Source organism: Caretta caretta, chromosome 1, assembly GCF_965140235.1.
Source record: "Caretta caretta isolate rCarCar2 chromosome 1, rCarCar1.hap1, whole genome shotgun sequence".
Taxonomy (NCBI): Eukaryota; Metazoa; Chordata; order Testudines; family Cheloniidae; genus Caretta; species Caretta caretta.
Window position 1 is genome coordinate 83,774,222 of NC_134206.1, and position 23,759 is coordinate 83,797,980.

Sequence of the window (23,759 nt, forward strand, 5' to 3'; positions counted from 1 at the left end):
AGCACTCTCGGATGCAACGCGTCCGGCCCCATGGACTTGTGCACGTCCAGCTTTTCTAAATAGTCCCTAACCACCTCTTTCTCCACAGAGGGCTGGCCACCTACTCCCCATGCTGTGATGCCCAGCGCAGCAGTCTGGGAGCTGACCTTGTTCGTGAAGACAGAGGCAAAAAAAGCATTGAGTACATTAGCTTTTTCCACATCCTCTGTCACTAGGTTGCCTCCCTCATTCAGTAAGGGGCCCACACTTTCCTTGGCTTTCTTCTTGTTGCCAACATACCTGAAGAAACCCTTCTTGTTACTCTTAATATCTCTTGCTAGCTGCAATTCCAGGTGTGATTTGGCCTTCCTGATTTCATTCCTACATGCCCGAGCAATAATATTATACTCTTCCCTGGTCAGTTGTCCTATCTTCCACTTCTTGTAAGCTTCTTTTTTATGTTTAAGATCCGCAAGGATTTCACCGTTAAGCCAAGCTGGTCGCCTGCCATATTTACTATTCTTTCGACACATTGAGACTGGTATTACGGTGTCCCATTTACTATCATCATTCCATCAAGTTTCTGTGATGCCTATTATACCAATATCCTCATTTAATTCCAGGCACACAAGTTCACCCATCTTAGTATTTAGACTTCTTGCATTTGTATACAAGCATTTATAAAATTTGTCCATATTTAGTTGTCTGTCTTCACGTGATGTGATTGAATGAAATTCTTTTTAGTTTGACTGTTTCTCTTCAGGTCCTGCCTGTACTTTATCAACTTCTATCCTCTCCTCTTTACTAGGATATAGAGTATCCCCTTTAATAAATCCTCCACTAAGGGATCTTTCTGTCTGAACCATGTGCTCCACCACACCTGTTGGCTTCCCCCCTAGCCCTTAGTTTAAAAATGCCTCTTTGACCTTTTCAGTTTAACATGCCAGCAATCTAGTTCTGTTTTGGTTTAGGTGGAGCCCATCGTTCCTATATAGGCTCCTCCTTTCCCAAAATATTCCCCAGTTCCTAATAAACTTAAATCCTTCTGCTCAACACCATTGTCTCATCCACATATTGTGATCCTGCAGTTCTGTCTGTCTAACTGGCCCTATGCATGAAACTGGAAGCATTTCAGAGAATGCTACCATGGAGGTCATGGACTTTAATCTTTCATCTACCAGCCTAAATTTGGCCTCAAAGACCTCTCTCCTACCTTTTCCTATGTCACTGGTACTTACATGTACCACGACCACCAGCTCCTTCCCAGCACTGCACATATGTCTAGTTAGATATCTCAAGAGGTCTCATATCTGGCAGGCAGTTTACCATGTGGTTCTCCCAGTCATCACAAACCCAATTATCTCTATTTCAAATAATCAAATGCCCCATTGCTATTACCCTTCTCTTCTAATAACTGGGGTCCCCTCCACCAGAGAGATATCCTCAGTACAAGAATACACCATGACATCATCTGGAAGGAGGTCCAAAAGTAGGATTATTTATATCTGCTCCATCTTGATGTTCTCAATCCCTGAGACTTTCATTCTCAGCAGCACAGAGGCTGTCAGACTGGGGTGGGACTGCTCTACTGTGTCCCTGAAAGTCTTGGCTGTGTACTTTTTGGTATCCCTTAGCAACTCCAGTTCAGATTTTCTGGTCTCAAGAGCCCGTACTTGGTGTCTGAGAGCCATGAGCTACTTGCACTGCATGTACACGTTCACTGCCTACGAAGCTCAAATTAGTGCAATAAACTGGATAGTCTCCAATCTGCTGCTGGACTTCTGCCTACATTATTTTTAATCTTGCAGGGGTTTTTGTTTGTTTGTTTGTTTTGTTTTATGGGGTGGGTTATTGGCCTAAGTTTTGAGAATGTTAATCAGGTGTATCTGGCTCTCACCTTCCTCCGCAAAACTCTCCTGTCGTCTGCTCTTGTTTGTGAGTTCCTAGTTGGTTTTTTAAACCTCTGGTCTCCCTGAGTTAGGCCAACCCCCTTCACAAGGGATCCTAAAGAGTTTAGGGATCAAAGGATGGCAGGTAAGGCCTCGTGAATAAGCTCTCAGCCTAGCCTAGCAGGCTGAGCCCAGCCCCCAAAACAGGCTGCATTGTAAACTTCAGTCAAGCAGGCTCTGGAAAGCAAGCTAGCGCACAACAAACCAATAGACAACACACTCACCCAAGGTCATGTAGTTGCTTCTCCTTCACCTTGAGTTCTCCCTTGCAAAACTCCCATTTGCTGCTCCTGTTCATGATCATTTCCACAGTACTGAAAAATTGTGTGGCGAAGCACAGAAAGCAGTGCATGTTTAGCAGGGGGACAGCGCTGTACCTCAAAGTGCAGTAAAGCAGCTGTTTTTTTTTCAGAATGGGCAACCAGGTGTATTAATAGATGCACAGGAAGTGTTTGGGCATGTTTGATTTTCAGCTGAAGCACTCAGTCTCAGTGAACACCCTGTAAAATCTGTGTTCGTCCTTAGTGGACGTGTAGCAGTCACATTTGGGATCCCCTGTACCAGCCGGACAAATTCTCTGGGATTGGAATGAGTTGCAGGCTACACACTAAATGCAGATGATCCAACTGAAAGTGCACTTAGGGCTTGATCCTGCACCTACTGAAGTCAATAGCAAAGCTCTCATTGACTTTAATGGTGCAGGGCCAGACTGGGTCACTTGGAAATACAGCAAGCGGGTAATCTTAGTTCTACAGGCTTCAACACGGCCAGAGACTTCAACTTCACCCTGTGTCACGTGTTCACACATGGGAAGTCTCCAGCACAACAGAACCTCCCCAGGTTCCCACTGGCCAGGTGTTATTCCACTAATAACTCTCCCCACTCTCTTCTCTCCGGCAAGCAGCAGGGAGGAGGGCCCACTGTACCAAACCCAGCCAGCAGAGAGCAGGGCAATCCATCCCATGGCAGCTCCTCTTTGGGTATTCCTGTATTATCCATGCAGCTTGGAAGGGCTAGTCCTGTTTTCTGATTGGCTACTGCCACTCAGGCAGTTATTTCTAAAAACACTCAGGGCCAAATTCTCTGCTAACCTAACTCCACTGAAGTCAGTGTAGGTATGCCAGCCGAGACATGGGCTTTTTTTTCTTTAATATTTACCTCTCCTCTCCCCCCACTTTTGAAATTGCTCTTAGTTTACCTCAAACAAATTCCTTTCAAGATGAAATTGTCCATGCTTGATCTCAGCCCATAGACGAGCACCTCTGGAAAATTTTAACAAAGTTGTTTCAACCACTTTTAAGTTATTCAAGCACTATCTATATAGTGCTGTATGTGTGTGTATACACACACTTTCAAATAGGTACTGATCAGATGACCACATTTCTGATGCTAGACACTTGAGGGCTGAATCAGTAGTTTCAAAGTTACAAGCATTTAAAGCCATCAGTTTCACACTCAGGCAGTAGCATTTTTCTCTAAGGTTTTTCACAGCAGCACTTAAGCTTAAAACAGCTGTTAAACTGACAGGCTTGGCCAAAGTGTTCAGACTTAGGTGCCTAAAACTGGCCAGCATAATTCTTATTAACCCCCTGAATGAGGAGCCTGATTTTCAGAGGTCCTGGACACCCACAACTTTCTTTGGCTCAGTCTGCTTAGCATCTCTGAAAATGATCCTACTTAGTTACATAAGAACATAAGAACGGCCATATTGGGTCAGACCAAAGGTCCATCTAGCCCAGTATCCTGCCTTCTGACAGTGGCCAGCGCCGGGTGCCCCAGAGGGAATGAACAGAATACATAACCATCAAGTGATCCATCCCCTGTCGCCCATTCCCAGCTATCAGGGGTTTGTCGCTCACATCTGGCTACTCCTGCTGCTGTTGCTAATTCAACACTGTATAAAGTAGTAAAAAAGGGAATGGAGTATGCTCACAACCTTCCATTTAACAATGCTTTAATACAATGGCTCTCAAACTTTTCCAACCTTTTCCCCACTCCCCAGCCCATCCAGCTGGGACCCTCATGTCTTCTATCAAGATGGGAAGAGCAAGGCACTTTGTGATCCCCCCCCAGCTCTAATGTAAGTCAGAGTACACCAGCTATGGCACTTCAAGGTCTCATCTGCACAAGCATTTCCCCAAGTTTCTCATCATTGCACTAGCACCAGTGCAGCATTAGTGTAGATGGGACACTGTTAGCTACTTGTGTTGTACACCGGGTCATCCAGACCTGTTCTAGGCAGCTCCAGCCAGCACAGTGGCTGCAGAACCAGCAGCCTGTTCTATGCTAGTTCTCCCACGGCACTTATGCAATGGTGGGAAAGATGAGAGAAAAATGCACAGTCCAGGAGATTTTGTTGACATGGTAAGCATGCCACGAAACACTCCTCTCTTAGTCAGCAGAGAATGTGCATGCATCTCTTACCCTGCCTGCCAAAGGAGCAGTTGGCCAGAGTTCGGGGACTGTCCTGGCATCAGACTACACATCAAATGAGTCTATCATGCAGCTGTGATGAGAGGGCATCTGTACTGGAAGCCATGTTAATACTTTCCAGAAGAACAGCAGGTTTGTACAGTGGCAGCAAGAGAAAGTGAGTGCGTGTGTATGGAGAGGGGAGAATGACTGAACCAGTATCTCCTCAATTCAGGTAGCTTGGGTCTAAAACAAACACAAGGTATTCAGTTCAGTTAAAAAGAGGAAATGTTTAGCTTGTGTTGTTTTTTTTTAAGGGTTGGCTCTCATTCTCCATCGCCCTGTGCCTTGCGCACTCATTTTCACCCATGCAAAATGGATGCCAACACTGGCATTCTGATTTGGTCGTGTTTTACACTCAATTTGCACAGGGCTAAACGTATGCACAAGGTTCAGGATGACAAAGAATCTGACACTTGCCCTCCATTGCATCGTGTATTTTCATTTGCACCTCTGCAAAGTGGCTGTAAATTGTTATCCTTTTTATAGTATTTTACACTTGATTTGCACTCTTTGCACAGATCTAAATGATGCAAAGCACTGCTAAATTGGAGCAAGAAATTTTTTAAAAAAACTTTAACTTGGCTGTGTGGCACATAGAGCTATCTAGTTCAGTTTTCCTCTCAGCTGTGGAATATTTAAGTTCTTAGTACTTGCTATGACTGAATTCCATGTTTTATGCCATAACAAGTATAGGGTGCAGAAATTGCCTGAGGACTTGTCTACACTACAGACTTTACAGTGGCACAGCTACAGGGCTGCAACTATGCTTCTGTAGGGCCTTAGTAGTGGAGAAACTTGCTACAGAAATGGGGGGTTTCCATCACTGTTGTTAATCCACTCCCTCAAGAGGTGGTAGCTAGGTTGATGGAAGAAGTCTTCTGTCAACATAGTGGTGTCTATACTGTGGCTTAAGTTGGTTTGATTATTGTGAATTTACAGTTTAACTGAATTTTTCACACCCCTGAGCAACTAAGCTATGTCAACCTAACTTTTAGGTATAGACCAGGCCTTAGTTAATTTTCAGAGTGGTAGCCGTGTTAGTCTGTATTAGCAAAAAGAATGAGGAGTACTTGTGGCACCTTAGAGACTAACAAATGTATTTGAGCATAAGCTTTCGTGGGCTAAAACCCACTTTGTTTGATTGATCATCTTTGCGTGTTTCAATAACAATAGGGTTTCATGTCTAATTTAGTAAATATTTATCTTGCCTCCGATATTATTAAAATGCTGCAATTTTCCTTTAAACTTGCCTATGTGATTAAAAATCACAGAATATGCTAGGAAAATCTCATGTTTGTACTGCATCAATGGCCGGGCCATTGCAGTTGCCATGTCCTGTGCTCTAATGGCAACCTTACTAAATCAGATCAAAAGGAAACAGATGAGGCAGAAAGTTTTATAATCCGGGCCAACAGAGTGTGAGGGAACAGATTTTTCCACCTAGATTGTTTCAGACTAATCAGACTGAAAAGTTTTTCTGCTAGTAAGAGAGAGGCTATTAAATAAGCAGTTTAGTAGTTCAGTCACTCCAACTCATTTGATGTCCCCATGAGATTATCAAATCAAATGAAAATAGCACCTATAGAAAGTGCTGAATACAGAATGCACTTTCACATTTTCCAGACTTTCTTCGCTGGCTGCTGAGTCTTTACTGGGTCATTTGTTTATTTTAATTATAAATGAATTAACATTAATTTACAATGTTCACTATCTGCAGAATGTTGATGATTTAATTTTTTGAAAAGGAAACCAGCTAGTAAACTCTTTAGAGCAGCGTACGCTACTCCCTCCAGGGGATCGTCACTCACACTTTCTGAATGAACATTACATTATGTCAAGACGTTGAAATAAAAATGCATCCTTTTATCAAACGTTCATAAATATGGGTCTCATACTGGGTGGTTGTGAGAATTCTCAACTCCATTAGGCTTCTTGATTGGGGCCCACAGATATGGACTCATATTTAGATATAGTTTTAATCCACTTTGAAATGATTCATTCTTAGTACTGGCACTCAGTTTTCATTGTAATTCCAGTTTGCATCTTAACAGCTCATTGACATAACATTAAAAATCTAAAAAAAGAAAAAAAAAGTCTATTGGATCTAATTAAGAAAAATACAAAAATGTTTTGAGAAAATTTGCATGATAAATGTGTCCTTTCTTGTTGAAAACTTAAACTTGAAAACTCTACCTGGTAGAGAAACAACATGAATTTTTCATGAAAATTTACATGGAAAAATGGCCCATTTTTACCAAAATATGAAAATTTTAAACCAACTCTGTTAAAAATATTGCTTATATATTATAGCTTCAGGGCTTGAATGTCCATTCCACTAGATCCCATTTCCACTACTCTGTGAGTGCTAAGGGGACACAACTCTTGTGGAACTGGCCAGCTGAGTATTCCATCTTCCTAAGGAATTCCCTGAGTGGTATACATCTACCATAGCATTTCTATACCAGCCCTCCTAGCCCCTCCCAATTGTAGAGGGGGTGGCTAGGAAAAGAGGGGGTCGTCCTAATACTTCTTCGTTCTGGCTCTTCCTGGCTACTGCATTGGCTCATTGGAGTTGCAGCCAGCTCATCTTAAGAAAGAACAGCCCTGAAGCTGACCATAATAAATCATGTTTTGGGGGAGGGCTAAATCAACCAGGCTGGCTCCAGAATCAGGGATCTTCAAAGGCAGCATAAACCCCCCAGGTCCTGTGCTGTGTGCACCTTGGTCGGGGCTAAGAATCTCACCTTCAGTATTTGTTTTGCCCAGTGGGCAGGTGTTGACCTGGTTGAATTTTAGGCAGACTTGTTGGGTTGGTTTATGAATCAGAGACCAAGAGCTGCAGCCTGGCCCAGATTGTAGAACAGAACCAAGTCTTCTGGATGGGATTGAATTGATGCTACCAGGTGATGTTCCTGTGCAACTCAGAATAGTCCAAGTAAAACTGCTCTTGCAGCTAGCCAGTCAGCCAACACAGCCCCTGCTCTCATAGGAGTACATGGATCCCCTGAGCTAAGGAGGGGAATGAGACTGAGGCTTGTGCTGGAGAGCCACTGAACTCTGAAGGGGACTGTGATATTTCCAAGGCCCTCTTCAATGAGAGAGGCCAATAGCCTCTCTTTTCCCTCAGACTTTTATTTGACTTTATTTGCTGATTGTGGACTGTTTCTTGTGCTTTACCTGAGAGGGGAAGAAATGGCCGGGAGGCCTTGGCTGGAGGGCTGTGCACCAACCTGCTAGAGGGACACACTGCCTGCTGGGAGGAGGGTAATTGGACCCACATGTTTGTGCTCCTCATGTAGTTCCTAAAGGGAGTGCTCTGCCAAGGAGAGATTTGTGACACTGAGCCATGGGACAAGAGGGGAGAAGTCTCTCCAAATACTGGACCAGGGGGACGAAAGGGAGGAGGTTAAAGCCCCACCTGGTTCGGAGGGACTACTCTAGTATACAGAAGTGAGCAGAGAATCACTGCTAACACCCGTGGCCCAAGGAATTTACAATCCAGATAAATTAATCTAGATTAGCTTCCTAGATGTATAATGGATCATACCGAGTGATCTTGTTCTAAAATTACCTGGGGACTGATCATCCCATATTCTTTGCAGGACATAACAATGGGAAGAGGATCCAAGTATATGGAACATCTATAAAAATAGATTACCTTCACAAAACAATTCAGTGCTGGTAACAAACCTTTCAGAACTGGGCTGTTATTAATTTTTGTCTTATTAAAATTCAAAGCAATGACAATTCAAATGTAGCAGTATAAATATATTGTCTGAATTGTCTTCTTTTGGAAGACTATGTCCTATACTGGCAGAGGGATGGACTTCCCGTTTTAACAGGCTGTGTGGGTCTCTGATTACTATGATCCTTTGCTCCACCAAGCTGTGGTGGCAAACATCCATTGCCCTCTACCAAGGGTGGTGCACTGAAAACACATGTTTAAGCCAAATATTTACCAAATCTTACTCTTATCTCAGTTAAAAAAGAACAAATAATTCAATTAAGATTCCACTGAAGTAAATTTATGCTAAGGCTCCTTTACCTCAATCTGGCAGGATATGTTGGCCTTAAAGTGGGAGTAAGTAACATTTACATCTGCTTTAAGGTCTCTTTACTCTCCCAGAGTGCTGTGAGACTCAGAAGAGAGTCCTTGATTCATGCTATAGCAGAACTAGTGCATCCTGCCTTGAAGTATCTGGAACACATGACGGCCGTCAAGGCCTTAATTACAAAAAAGCTTTTAGATTATATTAAAACAATCTGATGGGTCTATTATAAAAGAATACAAGCAAGGAAACTTGGAGTAAAGGATATGACTTTATCTCACACGGGGGGACACAAGTAGGTGTCTCACAGGGTGTGATCTTATGTTTCATAAGTGATGCAGCACAGTGAGGGATGTTAGGGTGGAGTGAATATTGTACTGGCAAAATTCTGTGGTCCTTACTCAGCTTTTATTCAGGCCAGGTCCCATGAATTTAAGGGACGTTAACCTGAGTCAGTTCTGAGTAAAGGCTGAGTAAAGCCTTCAGGATTTGGCCTACAGTAACTTGGAATTTCCTTGCTTTTGTTAGTCTAGGGGGGTACTAGGAAGAGTGGGAAATGGAAACACAGGAAACTAGAAGCTGGGTATGAGACATGGAGTATAGTCTGTATCATTTTGAAATAAGAGGCTTGTTATGAGTTTTGAAATGCATGTGGTACTAATATATATTGGATTCAAACCCCTCTGACTTTGGCTTCATATTCTTGTATGTTTCCAGTTACTCATTCATTAAGGCTGAACACAATTGGTGCTTAAAAGTGTGGCATTTCTTTTTCTTTATTCTTAGTCTCTCTACATTGGACAATTTGTCCAGCACAACCACACTGAGAAGTGTTTCAGAGTAGCAGCTGTGTTAGTACTTGTGGCACAAGTACTCCTTTTCTTTTTATTGAGAAGTGTAGAGAGGAATTTGGGAGTAGAAAGAACATAGCATGGGGTGTGAAAGTTGAACCATATGGCATATATCTTTATGAGCTGTACAGGCTGTGAAATAACACCTCAACTATTAGCCTACAAGATAAGTGCAGTAAGAGTTGACAGGCTGTGCTTTATCACAGAATAGGTAGTGGTTGGTACATTGAGTACAGTACATGGCATTGGGATGGCTGAGGTGTGACTTACACTGTTAGAACAAGGCTGTGGTTGTGGCATTTGGCCAGTGGTTGAAGTGAAAACTGAAAAGTGACAACAGTATCCTGCAAAAATCTGGTATTGTTCCCCAGCCTCTCATTTTGTTCCAAAGGGCATGACATACCATTATCAGCCAACTCTGCTTCAACAAATTCTCACTGAAGGAAAAACATTTCTTGACAGAATAAGTGCTGATTTTTCTTTTTTTACAAATCTTTTTTGTACAGTAATAGAGTTCTAAAGTAATGTTTGTGTGCAAAAAGGTGAAATCCAGTGAAAAATGAGGTTCATAAAATTGATAAATCTTATAGCTCAGCAATTCAGATCAATGTTTTACACAGGAGGAAATCCTCTATGACATGTATCTGATAATGGAATCATTTCATATAAGGGAACTTACTGTATGAGGGCTCTTCTGTTCAAGCACTATACAATGGAGTACATTAGCAGCATAGTACCAGCTTAATACCAGGCATTGAAAGCTGACCCCTCCTTTCAGTTATTGCATCAGCAGGAGTTAAAGGAGCCTTGTTCTAGACGCGAAGGCCAGAAAGGCAGGGTGGAGAACTAGCAAATATTGAGGAGTGAGGTTTTTTGCATAAATTGGATCAGATTCTCATTCCATTGCCATTTCTTACATACTGGCCTATGATTCTTCAGGAAAACATTCTTCCCCCAATCCTCCTCATTGCTAGTTTTGAAAACCTGATCTATCTTTCTATCTCTCTCGGTCCTTATATGGCTCCCATTTAGGGTGACCAGATGTCCCGATTTTATAGGGACAGTCCTGATATTTGGGACTTTTTCTTATATAGGCTCCTATTACCACCCACCCCGGTCCCGATTTTTCACACTTGCTGTCTGGTCACCCTACTCCCCTTACTGGGTTATCTGAGCACCGTCTCCCGTTATTTAACCAACATCTCACGTTATTTAAGCAGGCTATTCAGAACAACAAACCCAGTGACTGGCTACTTAGTACTATCATTGTTTGATTAATAAATGTGATGCTATAATTGTCAAGCATGTGTTATGGAGGCAGGGAAAGCATTACAAGTTGTGAGTCCTAGATCACGGTAGAATGTTTCAAAGTTAAACGGTTTTTACAAAAACAGGGACTGGAATAAACAATGACTTTCCAGTTAAACGCTTTGCTTTTAATAACATGAACAAAATATTAATACTATTTTAAAACCTCCTGCTGATAATGAACGGAGAAACTTGTCTAATTTTGCGCTGGATTTCCTCCCCAGTTCAAAGATACCAGAGTTTTTAAGGGCAAGATTCTGCCTGTGGGCGTGGTGTGGCTTTGTTGTGTCTGGAGTCCCCAGGAGGAATTCAGTCACAGTTCCTCCTAGGGACCCTCAGGGAGTGCATGCTGGAGTGGCAGGTCCACCACCATCAAAGAGGGTGCAGCATGTGCTGCCTGTTCTCAGCTCTGCAAGCGTGGTTGGCCATTGGGGGGGGGGGGGAGAAGAGTGAGGGCCCCACTCTCCTGCTCTCCCTTTCAGACAGCTACTGCCCAGCAGTGAGGGAGCAGGTGCTGTTCTCCCCAAAGGAATTCTAGCCAGCCCCTGTGCAGGAGCATAAGAGGAGAAGCAGCCTGGGCTTGCCATGGCAGCCAGAGTCTGTCCATAAATATTTATTTTCTGTATATCTGTTGTAGTCTTGTCCCTGTTTATTTTCTTGGGATCATACTTATCCGCTCACACTAAACAGAGGCTGGAACCACTGATGTCACCTCTTTTTAAAACTGAGGCTAGCCTATACTTACACTGCTATCGAAGGTGTGATTGTAGCACAGGTATGCCTACCAGTGCTAGCATTAGTCTACTTGGCACGGATAACAATAGCAGTGAAGAAAGCTGGGAATGGGCGACAAGGGATGGATCACTTGATGATCACCTGTTCTGTTCATTCCCTCTGAAGCACCTGGCATTGACCACTGTCAGAAGACAAAAACAACAAGGAGACCTTGTGGCACCTTAGAGACTAAAAAATGTATTTGGGCATAAGCTTTCATGGGCTAGAACCTACTTCATCAGACGAATGGAGTGGAAAACACAGGAGCAGGTATAAATACATGAAAAGATTTGAGTTGCCTTACCAAGTGTGAGGTCAGTCTAATGAGACAATTCAATTGACAGCAGGATACCATCAGAGGAAAAATAACTTTTGAAATGGTAATGAGAGTGGCCCATTTCAGAGAGTTGACAAGAAAGAAGGCAACTCACATCTTTTCACATATTTATACCTGCTCCTGTATTTTCCACTCCATGCATCTGATGAAGTGGGTTCTAGCCCATGAAAGCTTATGCCCAAATACATTTGTTAGCCTCTAAGGTGCCACAAGGACTCCTTGTTGTTTTTGCTGATTCAGACTAACACGGCTACCACTCTGAAACCTATCAGAAGACAGGAGACTAAACTAGATGGACCATTGATCTGACCCAGTATGGCCGTCCTTATGTTCTTAAGATGCAGCAGCATGGACTTCAGCACAAGCTAGAAGCCCACTCGGAATCCTGGATAATCCTCACACTGCTAGCCAATGCCAGGGTCCATGTCACCATATCCTGATTGCTTTTCTTAGCCGGGCTAGCTAGAATAAAGGTAGGGTGGGTACACTGACAGGAGCTGCACGCACACCTCTGACTGCAGTGTAGACACATCTCGAGACTGAGGGTGAGCAAACGGCCGATCTTGGCCTTTACTGAGAATATTTTTAATTTTTTTATTTGGCCCTGTCATGGGGTTCACTCACCATTATCGGCACCTCCTGCTGGCTGTCCTGGGAATTAGCTCTGCCAGGTGTTGTGCTCCCCCTCCTGCAGTGTTTTCTCCCATGTGTTTCACCCTGCAGCCCCTCTCACTCCAGGGACTGAAGTCTCCTCTTCATGGCTTGGCCCTCCGGCAAGGTCAGTAAGATTATCTTCTTCTGGGGAATTCAAAGACTTTCCAGACCCGCTGTCTGGCTGACAACTCCAATGCCCTTACTCCTTCCCGGTGGCTGGTAGGGGAAACTAGGCCCACCGTCTATACTGGGTTCCAGCCCAGGAACCCCATAACAAGCAACCACGGTCCCTATACAATCCTATCCTTTGCTGCTTTTTTCCTGGGCTTCTTCCTCCTTATCTTGGTTCCCCCTCTATGGGTTTGCCAGGCTCCCAACTCCCTCCACTCAGGGAATGACTGCAACCTTCTTCCCAGCAGCCTTTCCCAACAGCAGCCCCAATCTGCAACCAGCTACCTGGTTTTCTACAGGCCCTGCCCGGTTCTGCACAGGTGAGCCTGTTCCTCTAATCAGGGCTTTCCTCTCAGCGTTCAGTCTACTAGGTTATTTCCCCCATGGGGCCTCCATTAACCCCTTCCACTCCTGTTTGGGGTGGACACCCCTATCATAGATCCTTTTGGGGGAAAGGAGGAGCCTGAAAGCCTGTGACTTTTTGTCCAATTTTCGTCTTGAATGCCCTGCCTCCTGCTGAGAGCTGCAATTAACATGGCAAATCCCTCCCATTGGCCAAGGGAAACACAGAAGAACCAAAGCAACTCCACTACAGGGAGGTTGGGGGCACAGGTCATGCATAGTTGCCAAACTGAGCTCCCATTTCCCTTCTGAAAGTATAAATGCCAGCCCATCAGGCCTGTCTTCTACCCTCCCCTGCTCTCCTCCAGCCCAGGCAGACACAGAGAGAACATTTTAAAAACACTTTAAAATTTGCCCTGCAACCTCTGTCTATTCAGAACTTCCCTTCCACACAGCGGTGTGTGTCTCCTGTCCGCAGGCGGGGAAGGGGACTTACACACACTAGCGTGACCAGGGACAGCTGCCAGTGAGCCTAGCGCCCGCCCCAGTGGGTGGGGCTGGAGGCCATATAGCCCTCCCCAGTGGCTGGGCGCTGGCTCCTGTGAGCGGCGGTCTGACATGCTTTTGCTTTCGCCGCTGCGGTTCTTGGTAGAGCTCTGCAGCACCGCGGATACCTGTTTTATATCCACGGATGTAAATTTGGTATCCGTGCAGGGCTCTAGGCATAAACACTTGTTGGTGACATGTTATAGAGTTTAAAGTAACCATGTTCACTGACGGCGGAATCATTCAAACACTTAATTTGAACTGACAGGGCCAAATTCCCTTCTCAATTATACTTTTACATTGGTGCTGAAGTCCTTAGTGTTACAGCTGTGCAAGTGAGAAGAGACTTTGGCCCATAAACCGTTGATCATAGAATACAGCCACCAAAAAATAACAGAAGTAGAGTGATCCTGAAGTGCATGTTACTTTATAAAAACATCTCTGATATCAGATTATTTTTCAAAATATAGGTTAAAAATGCTGATGTACCTTTTCTTGGGAAATCCCACAGTTTTGTTTATCATCCAGCATACATCTGATTTTTTTTTTAATTGAGCCCTTCTCTTTGATGCGGATGCAAACATTTGAAAGGGATAAAACAGCAAACAGGCTCCTTCTTTTACCAGCGCATGAAATATTCCTTTTGTCACTTAATTTCCCCACTGTATTCATTTGTGGTTACTCACCTTCTCCTCAGAGGTCTCTAGGGAGCCAGAAAGCTGGCTATCTTATGATCTGGAACATGAACCGAAGTATTGCTCCCAATAAATTACATCTGAAGTGTTTACCGGAAAATTAGCTCCTCTTGGGTACTACAGAAAATGTTGCACGCCTGAAGTGCCCACATTATAGAAAGTAATTCATACATCAAACATGTGGTAATCCCAATGAGGATGTGATGGGCTACAGTGGCCTGGGAAGAGAGGAGGTTTGTCTGTTCACTGTGTTTAACAATGCTGAAATGTTTTTTCCCTGTCCATTCACTTTAACAATGTGCCATTCTGTACCTCATAAGCACTTAATTTATTCCAACTCTTTGGCCTGACCTGTAATCCCCCCTTCTCCTTACCCATCTGACCCATCTGTGTTTCATTTCCCACTCATCAGCATCCAAAGAGCTAGGCCCAGGCCCTGTTTGGAACCATTAGACAGAGATTGGCACTGTTCCCTCTTCCTGCACCACATCCTCTGCTGAAAAAAATGGCCATCAGATCAGAGAACAGAGCCTGCTTTGTCCCCAGCAACCAAGATCTGGAAGCACTTTCAATCATTTGCACTCTATACCCACTCAAACGCATTAATGTGATCAACATTGGGCCTGTTGTGGGCATTTTTTCCAGCAAATAGCTTGCTAACATTCCAGGCATGTACTTCCCTGAAAACAAGACTGAGACAGGGCCCTGAATATTCAATTGGAAAATCACCAAGAGCAAGAGCTTAGCTTGGCACGGCTGGTGTTGATTCTTAATAAGTGACTTCCTAAAGCTGAGGCATGGGGCTTACAGCTTCAATGACTTGTTTGAAAAATATTTTGTAGGTGTCTCATACCACTTTATTTCCTGTGGTATGCGTCATATTGTGAGCTATTCTGAGCCAGGCTGTTTAAGCACACTAACATTTTTTTCCAAGATTGTGGCGTTCAACTAAAAATGTGCTTATACAAGATGATCTCATAGCTATTCGTGCTGATGTAGTTTTAACTAGTTGGGTACCAATAGCCCAAGGCCTAAAACCTGCCAAAAAAAGAAAATACCTGAGCAAAAACTTCTCTCACAGTAGTTTAAGGCTTTCCAAAGACAAGGTAACAGGTACAGTATTTTCTTATGGGGGAAAAAAAGAAGTTTCAAAATTCAGATCTTGTTGCTATAAGATCTTTTCTACAGTACATACCTTTCATTCTCATTAGAAAGGCTCTCTGTTCTAAGGTTTACTGAAATAAAAGGGTTGGAGAGATTTGGAACATCTAATTAAAATAAGTCCCTCTAATGTTTCTGGGTGTGCTACGTGTACAATGTGTAGGAACAGCAGCTTGCCTAGGGCAGTTGGACTGACTAGATACATCCTAATGTTTTATTCATTTGGATGGGCCTTTCATCAACACTGCTACCATGACAAGGCAAGTTTGTCTATGCCGAAGGGGGCCAACTTAGATTTCTTGTCAACAAGCACTGATGGAGGGAGGGTGACTGGCTGGCTCTCTGGCCCAAAAACACAGTAGGATTGCTTTGTGGTGCCCCACTGAGGGGATCTTTCAGTTATGTTGTGGATCTGGCCCCTCATTCTCCCAGATGAAAGAGGGCGGGTGGAAGAATTGTGTAGGAAACCGTCAGAATCTTAGGTAGTATGGGCTAGCTGCCTATGTGACATCTCAAAACTCTTGCTGATAAAGAGGTGAAATTATGAGTCTTTGGAGGGTATCTTGCAGCTGTCCTTTTGGTCAAAAATGCCACCTTTTTACAAGGTCTGTTTAGGGGAAAAACTGTGGATGTTACAACTGTCAGGATAGTGTTAGGATCTGGCAGCTGTGAGAGAATAATGGCATTAGGGAGTATGGGCTAGGGGCCTAAGTGAAGTAAAACTCTCCGCTCCCTAGGCCCAATATCTGTGTCCTTAGCCAAGTCTACTTCTACCCTGGGGAAGTTCCACTCTGAGGGGTAAGTCGCAGAAAAACCAGTGGTAATCGTGTAGTGTTAATTATTATTAATTTATTAATAATTAAATGTATTATTTCATATTTGTTAGTTATATAGCTTCCCAAAACACATCAGATGGGGGTGGGGCTTCCTTCTGGCAAGGGAGATGATCACTCTTTCCACCCAAAATCAGCTCAGAGAGAGAAGATTCAGCCTTGCTATAGCTTGAGTATGTGTGTATGTGTGCACATGTACATAACCTCATCCAAAATGCTGATTGTGTATTGCTCCATAACAATGCAAACTACTGACAAATGATTTACAATATAATATGCAATTCAGAATTTTTCATAATTTGCATTAAAAAATCCAGCCCAAATGTTTAGACTAACTGTATTACAATTTCATTGATTTGAATTAAATTCAGGTTCTGTTATTGATGTAAATTCTCTAACAGAGGTCCTGGTAGTTTTCTTAAATTAAATTAACTAAACAAGAGCGCCTTATATACTCCAAGTAACGCGGGCTTCCAAAGTTTGTAGTCCCTATACTGCATTTTTTGGGGGGATAATTCATGGAACTATATTAAATAATTAGTAGATTTTTGACACTCATTAGCTATATGTGTATCAATGTCTAGACACACACATGCCTAGAGATTGCCAGAAATGTGCATATATATCATTTTTATTTCTGTGATATGAACAAATATCAGATTAGTCATTATTCTACACCACTAGGCAATATTTAGTTTTAGATTGTGCTTCCCATAAGATAACTGAAAGTAAATTTTTTTAACTTCAGTCCTCTATCATTCTATACAGTCTGTTTATTACAAATTGCCTTGTTTTGTAATACAAAAATTAAGCCTTCCCCAATTAGCAAAGGAATGGGAAGAGAATGTATGTAATAAAATGCCAAAATAACAAACCCAGTGATCAATCATGGTATCTCAGGATAAATTGGTTATTACTAGCAATGTCTGCTAGAATAGTTCTGAAGTTCTAAACTCATGATGTTTGGGCTGATTTGAGTTTTTCCCTTGCTCAGCCCCATAACAGAGCTTTAATGTTTAACATGGACATAAATTCACTGTGGCTCTCAAGTGAAGACTGTATTTGAGAACTGAATAGAATGCTTGAATTTACTCTACAGATTACACTTACACTAGCAAGTAAAGTTCCAAGTAACTTTCCTTCGCAGGGCAGCTCGTACAAAATCTCAGGAAACAGCAGGGCTTAATTAGGACCCTGGTTTATAGTTTCACCTGAAAAAATACATTTAAAAAATCATGTATGTTTGGCTGTGCAGATTTTCTAGTCAATAAATTCTTGCTAATTAATCACATTAACGGCACGCCTTAAAAGTTGAAACAAAATCACAAAACAAACCAAATTCCCCATAAATATCAGATATAAAGACCTATTCACTGATGCATATTCTGTATTTCTAAAAAGAACTTTACAAGTGTTTTCTTCTCTCTTTTTTTCCATGCACTGTGCAAAAATGACTGCCACTATCAAAGAGCAATGTTTCAGGAGGTGAAGAAGAATGTGATTTCTTTGCAAAGAGATTCAATTCGGCCAAATTATATCATTTTTTTCTTTAGGCGACGAGTTAAATTCTTGCAAGTACGGCTCTTTCAGAATTTCAGCCACAAGTGGCTACACTCACCTCCCCCAGACAAAAAGCAAAATGTATGAGGAGGTCCTGCTCAATCAGTGTATTGTTCCAGGGTGCAGAAAGCAGTAATCCTCAATGCAAACGGTGCCACTGAATACTGTGCTACTATCTGCGGCTGTCTGATATAGTGTTGATGACACAAAAGCAGGATTATTTTAGACCCAGCCTACTAAGCAATAAATAAACAGAAACTGTTTTACTTTGCAGGACATTCATTTATAACGGGGCTGTGGTTTTATTTATTTTTTAAAAAGAAGAACCCAACCACTTGTAAACCGACAAACTACTAAATCCAGCAACATCTCCCACATATGTGACTGTCTGATGGTGAACAACAGCTAAAAACCTATTTGTCACTCTTTTTCTAAAGGGACAGCAAATAATCCTCGTGATAGAATTTCTCCTGCACTTTAGTTCATTTTGGCCTGAGGAAAAAATGTCACTCGCTTCTTTTCATATGACCAACATGCTTTTACGTCAGGATGGAAAACCCTGTGCAGTTTCAAAATGTGAACAGACTTGAGTTAACGTCAATTCTTTTGAATGCTGCCTGTTAATCTGCATGGGCCATGGCCTGCTTATACATACCTATAGGGTTAAGGGTCTGTCAGCATTGCTGTTATAAGCCCCCTCAGAAATGGGCTTTACAACTCTGCTATAAACATTTGATCTTGGCAGAAACTTGACATATAATAAGATCTCTGCACTTTTTTTTCTTGACCGCAAATGTAAAAATCAGTCATTTTGACTGGTGTCATGTTTGGTGGGTGGCAAAACAAGCAGGAAAACTCAGTGATGTTAGATGCTTGTGGTCTTCTCACCTGTCCCCTGCTACTGAACACTTTTCATCCCAGAGGGAATTCTAAGGGGACCATCTATTTTTATCTGTTTTAGTTCCTTCCCTCCCCCTTGAGGTCCTGTATTGTAGGCACCATCTTTCCAGCTAAGGATTGGTCCCCAGAATCCAACATTGCTACCCTTTAATCAACAACAATTATAAAAATAATAGTAATAATAATTATCACTCAGTATTATATCATGGAGTTGTTGATAAAACAAAATAAAAAAACAGATAGCCTTTACAATGTAAAGCTCTTTAAGCATAACAAGGGGAAAGTTACTGTCTAAAATTTACATGATGAGACACCAGTAATCCTGACCATGAACTGACTCCATAGGTTTGGGTAGTCAGGAGTTTTGTTAAACCCTCCTCAGAATTCCTGCATTTTAGGTGCTTAAATGCACTTGTTCTCCTTTGACTTTCTGTACAATTCTCTCCGTGTCTAAGAGTGCTGACTCCCCGGAGGTCACTGACTGTGATTTCTTGCGCTGCTAGCATGTTGTAGAGCTGCTCATTCATTCCCTTAAGGATCTCTCCAAGTGCTCCAGTGATTACTGAGATTGTCTTTGTTCTAGTTTTCCATAATCATTCCACTTTTTGGCAATGTTCTTCATACTTAGCCATCTTCTCTTCCCTTTTTTTTTATGTTTCTGCCTGCTGGTATGGCATCATCAATTAACATAGTCTGATTTGTCTTCTTTCCTACAACAACTGTGTCCAACCTGTTTGCCTGTACAGTTCAGTCTGTGACAATTGCCAGAGCCCATAAAATCTAATTTAATTTAATTCATTCGCCAGAGTGCTTTCAATTTGGTGATTGTAATACCTCATGGTTCATTTAAATGTCTCCTTGCCACAAAGGGTCCAGTGCAGACACTTGGTGAGCACATATATTCTCTCCCATGCAGGCTCCTCCAGGAGCTCAACACATGCTCCACTGTTTCTTTCTTTTCGGAACACATTCTGCAGTTCAGGGAGCCTTTCTGTTGGTCAGCTTGTTTCAAACGTAATTAGGCCTTAGGGACGGTCTCATGCACTCATGATGATGCTCTCTGTATCGCTTTTGAGGTATCCTTCTATAAGCCAGAAGTCTGTTAATCTCCAATCACTAACGGAATTCACCTCTCTCCACCATTGTCTGTACTTTGATTTCTGTGTAAATTTTTGAGACTTTTTTGGCTATTTGTTTTCTCCTTTCTTTTATGCTTTTTTGGGTTGGGTTACACACTCGGCCATTGCTTGTTATCGCAACCAGATGATCTTTTACTCTGGCTGTCTCCTCATGTATTTTGATGTTTTATTCTTCATTGTCAATTGCTTCCTCCACAGATAGCAAACCTTTTCCTCCATCACATTGTCAGATGTACATCCTGTCAACGTCTTGACAGATATTCATTACTCTATGAATCATCAGGAGCTTTCTTGTTTGGATGTTGTAATAGGAAGAGAGCTTGAGAAATAAGCCCATAAACCCACGCATAAATCCCGGAGGTCCCGGAAAGTCACATAATCTGTGACTTCCATGACCTCTGTGGCAAACTTGCAGCCTTGATTATAAAAAATAATCAAATGCTTATCAATGTTTTCAATGTAATTGTTTATACTTATATAGCTTGTAACACCAACTAAGTATAAAGGCATCCTCATGTCACCCACAGGTTATCAAAGCACAACTCTACATCTCGTGCCTCAGTCATGGTCCCATGCCTAACATTCCCAGGTCCACTATAAGGGACTAAAAACAATTGAAAAATAAAATCTCTCCATCAGTCCTATGAGAGAATGCGCAGACTAAGGGACAAATGGGGCGTGAATATGTGGATGGCAAAGCAAGGTGGCCTCATAACAGTGTTTAGCCCACTGGGCCATCTTCAGTCCATGAATTATGCTTTTCCGGGGCATGGGTAAAAATCCTCTCCATAAAAAAACAAAAAGCAAGGGAATGTGGTAGGAAGAGAGCCTGAGACATAAGCCCTTGTATCAGAGGCCTGATATAAGGCAGGACATACTCACAAAATCTGGTAAAAAAGGGTTAATATTGCAAAAATACATATTCCTAAGAAGTGCTAATCACAAAGTACTCACTCAAACACATTCCAATATCAAGTGGTACCAGAACATCCCGATATCAAGGATGGTAAAAAACATTCCCCAAGGATAACAGGAACACACTGACTCCTCCTAAAAGATAAGGTCAGGATGACAGTACATAATAAAAATGTTTTAATCTTACCAAGATGTACAAGGTGATGGATAATAACTAGTCATGTCAGGGGGCGGTAACTAACTATGTCAGAGGCAATACTAACTTGTTTGTATCAGGGTATAAAGATGTATCTCAGAGCGAGTATCTTTGTCCAGCCGAGGGGGAAATGGAAAGTCTCGCCATTCACTGAGCTGCGTCCATTGTCACGGGCATACATGTCTTAGTATCCTTGTAGAGTCTGCCAGGTGCTATTATTGTGCTTCATTGACAATAAATCTGGCTGGGCACCTTCACACCTTAACAAATCTTGTGGTCATTGGGCAGTTCACTTGAGGTCTGCTGTGCCAATTTTCTGCACAGAGTTGGGACGGCACACAGGGAGAACACACACAAAGCCGAACATCTGATGGCAGAGGTCCATTTTTTTTTTACTCTTGATTCCATTTGATCACTCTTGGTTGTGTACTGTACTACTGATATCAGCAACATGTTAATGGCTCAGATCAAATTCTTAGAGTTAAGGTTTGTCCTTGGAGTAGTTCTTATTCTTCTGTAATATTCTTTCTTCCCTTCTTCATTGACTTCTTTATGTTGTAACTCTGACAGTTCCCTGATTCCAAGGTATTTAAAGGGGCCATGCTGAGAGATATATTGGATAGTATCTCAGTTAACTTGTATGACATCTGATTGCACCAGTTTACCCCTTTTTACAGATGCTGATGCACATTTAGCCAACCAGACCACTAGGTTTATATCTTCACCAAACTTTTCTACACGTCATCAAGCTCTATATCTCTCCTTTTGTGGCAGTCCATATAGTTTCAGATCGTCCATGTATAGCATATAGCTAACTGGTTGTTCCTCTCTCCCGATATAACCACAGTTTATCTCATGGAACATTCATGTCAGCAGTAGTATTGCTACCATGAAGAGACCTGGTGATAAGGAATCCTCTTGAAACATTCCTCTTTTCATTTGGACCTCATCAATAAAAGTCTTTTCCCAGTAGAGCTGAGTATTCCAGTTAACTATAGATTGCTGCAGGAAGGAAATGATCTTTGGATGAATCTTGTGCATTTTCGGTGTCTTGTTCATCCCCAAATGTGGGAAGCTGTCATATGCTTTTTGGTCGTCTATTCGCACCATCTCTACATTCTTCTTTTTGCATCTTCTGTGGTCATCCTGTTCAGCCTGTGGTAGTCTCATGTTCCTTTCGTGTTTACTGGGCAGCCTTTTTTGCTCAGAAGGCAGCATTGCATTGTAAGCTAGCACTCTCCAGATCTTCTTTGCCGGAATTGCTATTAGAAGTTTCCACATAGTTGGGATGATTGATCTATAATTTCTAGGAGAGTGAGTTTGTGTGTGGGGGGAGCGGAGGGTGAGAAAACCTGGATTTGTGCTGGAAATGGCCTAACTTGATTATCATACACATTGTAAGGAGAGTGATCACTTTAGATAAGCTATTACCAGCAGGACAGTGGGGTGGGAGGAGGTATTGTTTCATGGTCTCTGTGTGTATATAATGTCTTCTGCAGTTTCCACAGTATGCATCCGATGAAGTGAGCTGTAGCTCACGAAAGCTTATGCTCAAATAAATTGGTTAGTCTCTAAGGTGCCACAAGTACTCCTTTTCTTTTTGCGAATACTGACTAACACGGCTGTGACTCTGAAACCTGTCATAATTTCTAGTATCACTCCAGCCTTCTTTTTTTTTTTTGTATGAGGGCGAGTCTCTCTGTCACCATCCATCTTGGACACCTGTTCTTCAGACATTTTTTAAGCTGTCCAAGTAAACAATCATGAATATCATGGAGTCACAGTCTTGGTGCTCTGGAACTGCTCTGAATAAAGCTCAGCCAGGACTCTGGTGCAACATGTTTCACCTCAGGGCATGCCTTCACCAGCGCAAGAAGACTGTTCAGCTTTGGCGCTTCCTGGGTCCAACCCCAGAATCAGCACCCTGTTCATCCAGTGAGCTTCCCTCAGCGAGTCCACCTGGATAGGACATCTGGATGGGAAGCCTTACATGTCCACAAAGGGGCCATGCACCCCAACTTCAAAGTCAGAAGTGACTCTCAGCCAGCAGTGTAAAATGGAAGGGATTATTAGTCATCGGGAATACAGCATAGAACAAATCTTTTTAGCTCACAAATCAGGAACATTCAGTAAAGTCCATCTTGGGGGGGGACCCAGAACCCGAGGGCCCTGGCCCTCCCCTATGAGTCCCAAGCCAGGAGACTGACTCACTTCCGACTGCCTGGCCTCAGTCACGCCCATTGCCTTCCATCCTTTGTCTTGTTCCCGGGAAAAAGGATCACCTGGTCACCACCCCTCTCCTTTCTCCAACTTGTCGTAGCCAGATGGCTCCTGGGATGAGGCCCCCCTGGCCATTACTTGCCAGGTTATAGAGTGTTTTGGCCACTGTCTATGTGCAGTCAGCTAGAGGCAGCCACACCTGCCCACTAGGGTCTCTGTAACAATCACACACCCTTAGCCCACCAACTAGATAGTTGAGTAATACATAGGGGAAACTGAGGCACATACTGTATTCAGAGAAAACATTAAGAACATTCCCACTTCATCACAGTTACACATTTTAGTCAGAACCCATGCACAATCTGGTCCGGGTCCTTTCCAATTTTTCATTCCTCTCAGGATCTCATCTATTTCTTTCTTTGCTATCCCTGTGTATTTCTCTATGGTGTATTTTTAAAATTTCTCTTACATTTCCTCCCCTCCTTTACAATGTTCATAATAATTATTGATTTGCCTGGAATCGCTGCATTGGGTTGGGTTGGCAAGCTATACCCTGCTGGGTGCCAATATTTCTAGGCCTTGGGGGGGGTTATTATTATTTATTTAACAGAAAAACAAGAACCTAAAGGCCACAACCAGGATGAGTCACTGTGCAAGGTGCTCTATTAACATATAATAAATGACAGTCCCTTCTCCAAAGAACTT

The 23,759-nt window shown here is 42.6% G+C and overlaps 1 long non-coding RNA gene across 1 annotated transcript in view; it reads right to left on the bottom strand.

The window, feature by feature from the left end:
* The window catches only part of LOC142069717 (uncharacterized), a 93,867-nt gene extending 79,602 nt beyond the window's left edge, over positions 1–14,265 (bottom strand). Inside the window, exon 1 of the long non-coding RNA XR_012665655.1 lies at positions 14,122–14,265. This is a non-coding gene — a long non-coding RNA (uncharacterized LOC142069717). The remainder of the gene's footprint in view (positions 1–14,121) is intronic.
* Positions 14,266–23,759: the final 9,494 nt, after the last annotated feature.